Here is a 6,480-nt window from a genome sequence, read left to right on the forward strand (position 1 = left end):
GGTGTTAGGGGTTAGGATAGGTCTTAGGTACAAGTCTTGCCTATACAATAAAATAAAATAAAAGGAAAATGGGCTTAAGTGAGGCTTCCTCCTTTCTAAAGGATTGTTTTCTACTTAGAGGTTGTTGAGCATCCAAGCTCTTCGGGTTACCACCACCAGATACTTCTTTTTCTGTTGTTACATCTTTGTTTTATTCATCTCTCACTCTCCCTCTGCCTCCTTCCCTGGTAGGACCTGAGGAGGTGCTGTTTACAGAATTTACAATATGCTTCTTCTTTTTTTGCTTGATTGTATGCATTTATACCATTGACATTTGGAAATCAACCTTGAATAAAATGTACTTTGCATCATTAGGGAAGTGTTAAAATCTGTCTAGATGTAAATTGGTCATAATTGGATGGATGAGTATGTTGAAACCATAGTTGTATCAATTATCAAGCTTGAGATTGTGAAAGCATAATATTTGTGAAAGATAATTGGCTACTGAAAATGAGCAATTACAGAACACAATTCCCTCTCACAAAGAAGTTACCAATAAGCTTTAGCTCAAACAGTAGGGTGAGAGCGTGGGTTCATGTCCCACCGAGTGTGTATAACAACTTACCAATCAAAGGGAAAAAAAATTACTTATTAATTGTCCTCGTTATCATTGTCCCCGTAAATTTACTTATTGGATGAATCCACTTATTAATTGTCCCCACCGAATGGTACTTCCTGTTATCATTGTCCCCGTCCCTGCCATTGTTACAATCATTTACTTATCTTTTTTTCCTGATAAGTAATAGTCAAGTTCTATTAAAAGCCTAAGCTTCCCCAACATATACTGAAAGTATACAAGCGGAAACACCTAACTAGTAAGAAAAGCGAACACCAAAAACCCTCCAAAACAAACACCCAAAAAACCCAACCAAAATCCCCACACACCACCCAACAACCCTCAAAACCCACACAAAGCGCTACACCGTAATTGTGTTGCCCTTCCTTCTCCGAGATGACGCACTAGCAATGCCATAGTTAATGAAGCTTTCTAAATTCAACAGCTCTCTCTTGCCCTTAGTCCTATGCTGCGTGCCCTTTATTTCCCGTAGAAATTTCTTTTTCACCTCATTTAGCGACGCCAACTTCTGATCCTCCTCTTCATTGCCATCCAACACCTAATCAGGGGGATTTACCCGACAAAACTCCTCTTCCATGTCCTTCCAGAACGCCATATGTGGATCATCATCATCCTTTGCACCTTCCTTAAACCACTCAATAAGCCGCTTTTGGGATTTGGTCAAACCATTTTCAATAGGTATGGTGTCAGAGGTGCATACATCCAAAGACAACCCAATTGCTCTATTAGACCAAAGAACAGCTTGTTCAAACCCCAGCAAACAAGAACCCAGAACAAAGCCATCCAACCCAACTTTGATGGGAGGCATGATCATCGGCAAAACTGTCGGTACCAACAACACCTCCGGTGAGGCATCCCCGCACCCACCCAAAAAGGATGGGAGAGAACCTGGAGGCGAATTAGCCCCTTGAACATCACTCTTCTCTGCTATGGGGATCAAAGAAGTTGTCTAAGAAGTCACCATCAAATTCTCCGGCAACCGGGAAGTGTCGTGGAGACTAACCCCCGTCAGCTTAGCCACCCTAGAGGAAGAACCACCAAAGAACACTGTAGAAACAGCCGCCCTAGAGGAAGCAGCATAATCTTCCTTCACAACCAGTGACGATAGAGACGCATCCTTCCCCTTAAGCGGAGCTGGAGAAACGAATCTCGGCCCAACCCTCGCATGAGCAAGCCCTTCGCTGAAGAAGGCTTACAATCAATATTGCCAAAAGCTTTCCCCACCGCCGGAGATACAAAAACCACCGTAGGCTGAAGACTAGCCAAACCCTCCATACTCACCAAAGGCTAAAGACTAGTTGAACCCTCCACCGTAGAGGCGATACCGTCATTGGGTTCGTCGAAGAAGCCATCAAAAACCTCTGAAGTCATTGTCGCTGACAGCAAGGACTCAGATCCACCGTAGAGGCGAAACCACTTCGTCGAGACATACCCTTGACCCACTACACACCCCAGCAATGACCCAGAAACATGTTCTGAATCCGAACCCAGAAAAGAGGTCTTACCTGATTGGGCTTAAAGAAAAATCTCCTTCGGCTGAAGCCTTTGGCCTTTAAACCCAATCTAGCATAATGACCCAACCAGCCTTTAACCCGATCCAGCTCAAAATGAAAATGCCTAGAATTGTCTTTAGCTAGCGAATGACGAAAATGCCCTTCAGTCACTTTCTTCTTTTTCACGGTAGCGCTAGCTGCAGCCGCCAATGAACCAGAAGACCCTAACTCGTAGGTCGAAGCAGTTCATCATCATTCTCACCTCCTTACTTTTATTCGCCGACATCGGAAACATATCAAGAATTGTGTGCGGCGGCGCTAACCCAATAGGCTTCTCAACATCACTAGCCGCCGAATGAAGCACATCCTCGAAAGATCGGCCGAAAGTAAGAATGCACCTCTTATGTTGCCCTGCCGAGGCCGGAGAAGAATCTCCAGTTATCTAAGAGTATGACAGTTCCCAATGAGAAATGCTAGATATTATAATTCTATTTAACATTCATCCAATAAAACGTGTGGCATTGCCAACTAGCTCTTCGATTAATCATTGTGAAATAAAAAAATAAATAAAGTTCAATGTTGATTTAGAGTGTCAAGTCAACATTATTAGACAATTGTTACATAGAATTATAGTATCTAACACTACTCGTTCCAAATATAGTTTACTAGAAAGTACTAGATGCTTGGGTTGTTGAATGGGGTCGAGATAGGCCTTAGCTTAGGATGCTGCCTAGCAAAAATTAAAAACAATGTAATTTGTTTGGTCTAGATGCATTATAAACTCCCAACATGTTCTTCTATCCCATTGTTTTATGAAAATATATATAAAATTGCAGTCCATACTTAGCAAAAAGCCTAAAAAAGTGTGTAATTAATTTCCTTTTGATCTTCTTGAATCCTACGAGAGGTACCCTGCCAATTTGAGAGTACCAAGCACAATGATATAACACATGTAGAGTTCAAGAAACAATTAACAAATATAGAATTCAAGAATAATGGTCTATAGTTGAAAAGAAAAAATAAATGAGATGAGTAAGTTATAGAGTTGGGAGCCCCTACTATGCAGTCCTGCTGCAAAATGGGTGTTTTGCAGCATCCACTCTTGTCGTGACACATCACCAAGCTCATTTTGACGAAATGAAATCAAAACAGCAAACCAAAACACAAACCAGCGCCAGCAAACCCACCCCCCCACCGGAGCCGAAGAGCATACAACCGGCCAGCATCGCTCGCCAAAAACCAGCTTTCCAGCCAAAAAAAAATCAGCATCGCCAACGAGCTTTCTTTCTCCTAAACCCTCTTTTCTTTCTCCCAAACCTAGCATCGCCAGCCGGAAAAAACCAAAAAAAACCCCTCTTTTCTTTTTTCTCCTTTCTTCATCCAGAAAAAAAGGCCGGCGAAAAAACAAGAAGAAACAATAGAAAAAATCAACAAAATCAGAAAAAAAAACAAAACCCAAACTCCAAATTCCCTCTTCTTCCCAAACTTCAAACACGAATCAGCCGAACCAAGAGAAACCCAACAAAATCAACAAAAACAAATTTCTGCAATTAGCTACATCAACAACCCAATCAGAAATTACAATCAACCTAATCAAAAATCTGATAAGACCCAGCAAAATCCAGCCTCAAAACTCGTTTCTGATGCCTCTAAATCGTTTTCGGATTCAAAACTAAAACCTAGAGGGGAAGATTAACCCTTAAAAAATTTTATCACCCTAAAGGGATCCACCGAAGAGGGCTGCTGACTGGAGAAAGGAGACCTGTGGGTCTGCAGACCCACAGCCGGCGTGACCCTGAGAAGAAAGAAGAAGAGAAAGTGGGAGAGAAAGAGAAGTGCTGCAAATTTTCGGTGAAAAACATAGAAGAGAGAAAAAGAGAAGAAGAGGTGGGATAGAAGAATCAAGTGTATTAGGTTGTAGAGTTTTTTTGTGCATTTTATTTTCTTTATGTGATGTGTCTTGTTGCTATTGGGTGCTGCAAAACACCCCTTTTGCAGCATGACCGCATAGGAGGGTTTCTCTATAGAGTTTCTTTCTTTGGGAAACTTCACAAAAAATCTCTGAAGTACCACGCGATTTTAAAAGACCCCCGCAAATTTTAAAACCTCTCAATTTCACATTCCGAACTTTCAATTTGATGTAATATACCCCATTCGTCAGTTTTGGAAATTCAAAGTGATGAAATTACATTTTATAACCTTGAAAACATTTATAAAAAATTTCAAATTTACCCTTAATTTCAAATTTATAATTAAAAAAAAAATTAAAAAAAAAAAACAAAAAAGGATAATTTGGTCATTTTAGTGGTTTCCATTGCGGTTTAACGTCAAAATTTGACAGAGAGAGTCAATTGCATCAAATTGAAAGTTCAGGGGATAAAATTGAGATTTTTTGAAAATTTAGGAGGATCTTTTCAAAACGCGTGGTAGTCCAGTGGTCCTAAGTGAAGTTATCTCTTATTTATTTTATTTATTTTTATTTAATCATCTTGTGATGCAAGAACTTAAGGCTGGATCTAAAATGTATGTTTTTGGTTGGCCTTATACTATGTCTTCAATAGCTAAGAGGATATAACCTATAATGCTATGTTAGAGTGAGGAATTTTAAAATGGGATTCAAAATTTGCGAATTTCACATTAATTTCTTTTATTTGGATTAATAAGACAATCATTTTCAAATTTTGATAGCATTTTGAACTTGGGACTTTCAAATATTCAAATTTATAGTTTAAATCATTGGAGGAAATGTCAATATTCATATCTCATTTATAGTTTAAATTATTGTTGCCATCATAACTGCTACTGTTGTCATTGTCCCCGTCCCTGCCATTGTTACAATAAGGTTTCAAAAAATAAGTATTTGAGTCACTACACCAGTGGATACAACAATCACATTTTCCAATCAGTTAAAAATGTGTGCTCAAAATGGTAAGTTCAGAAGACAATAAACGTTCCATCGGTCATATTTGCAACATAGTTGGAGTCATTAGGCATCATAACATTGTTTCAAAGTAAGAGCATTTTTAAAATATAATTCTTCTGTCTACAGATATACTAACTCAGTTGTGCCTGAACCAATCTTTCAGGAAGGTCTAACCTGTATGCTCTTATTCCTGTTTTCAAGTGAGAAACAAGAGATTTGCATAATCTCCAAATGACAACAAAATTAGGGGTAACTGGCACATTAACAAAAGACGTTTATTTTTTTACTGAGCGGGATATACATGGTTGGTCACATAACACCACAAAATTAACACGGAGCACCCCAAAGAACCCAAACACAGAATCTAAATCTAAGTAATTTAGTCTTATTTTGATTTGAAATCGTCAAGAAAAAATAAAAAGAAGCAACCAGATTATGCATTGGGACGCACCTTTGGGCGATCGGCTTTCACGGAGATGGAAACCCCTCAAACTCAGAATCGCAGAGGAAAACCTTCAAACTCATACCCAATCTACAAACAATCAAACCAAAATCTACCACAATCAAACAAAAATCTTCACTCTCAGCCCCACCCATATCCATATCGCTTACAAGAAGGGGAAACAGAAGAGGGGATGTCCACAAAACGGGATACCGGAGAGCGAGCCGAGAAAGAAAGATAGACAGAGAGAGGAGCTTACTTTGAGCACGACGGAGGCAAGCGGTCTACAGAGAGAGACGCCGTGTGGAACTGTGGTTTTCCGAGAGAGAGATGCGATCTAGAGATAGAGAGAGAGCTGGAGAGGTGGGAAGACTGAAGCGGCTGCCGAGAGAGTGAGAGATAGAGAGAGGGTTTTGAACTTTTGTTTTAGGGTTAGGACTGCTGGAAACATGAAAGTGATGAATATATATAAATGTAAAACTACGTAGTTTTGACTAAGAAATGGTTTAAAAAAATATTAAAAGATGGAATAAAAAAAAAGTTATTATATATGTATAATTATTATTTAGGGATAAATATAAAATTAGTCTTTTTTTTTTTTTTAATTGAACTTTTTTTTTTTTTTAATTGAACTTTCAATTTGATGAAATCGATGTAATCTACTCCTTTCGTTAGTTTTGGAAATTCAAAGTGATGAAATTACCTTTTATACCCTTGAAACTTTTTTCTAAAAAATTTCAAATTTACTCTTAATTTCAAATTTTAAATTAAATGAAAAAGGGCAATTTGGTCATTTTAGTGTTTTCCATTGGGATTTAACGTCAAATTTGATGGAAAGAGTCAATTGTATCAAATTGAAAGTTTAGGGAATAAAATTTAGAGTTTTTAAATTTTATGAAAGCATTTTCAAAACGAGTTGTAGTCGAGTGGTCGAAGTTATCTCTTATTTTTTTTATTTAATCATCTTGTGATGCAAGAACTTTTTTTGAAAAATTACAGTTTACCC

General features: G+C 38.3%; 1 long non-coding RNA gene across 3 annotated transcripts in view; it reads right to left on the bottom strand.

Annotated features, from left to right (window-relative positions):
* The window catches only part of LOC132176168 (uncharacterized), an 11,625-nt gene extending 5,731 nt beyond the window's left edge, over positions 1-5,894 (bottom strand). For 2 of the 3 annotated variants that reach the window (XR_009439496.1, XR_009439497.1), the window contains exons 1-2: positions 5,734-5,894; positions 5,484-5,564 (exon numbers count right to left, since the gene is read on the bottom strand). This is a non-coding gene — a long non-coding RNA (uncharacterized LOC132176168). Of the gene's footprint in view, positions 1-3,168; positions 3,484-5,483; positions 5,565-5,733 lie in introns of all 3 variants that reach the window. The other variant, XR_009439494.1, reaches the window with a different exon arrangement.
* Between the last annotated feature and the right edge of the window lie 586 nt (positions 5,895-6,480).

Source organism: Corylus avellana, chromosome ca1 (genome assembly GCF_901000735.1).
Source record: "Corylus avellana chromosome ca1, CavTom2PMs-1.0".
NCBI lineage: Eukaryota > Viridiplantae > Streptophyta > Magnoliopsida > Fagales > Betulaceae > Corylus > Corylus avellana.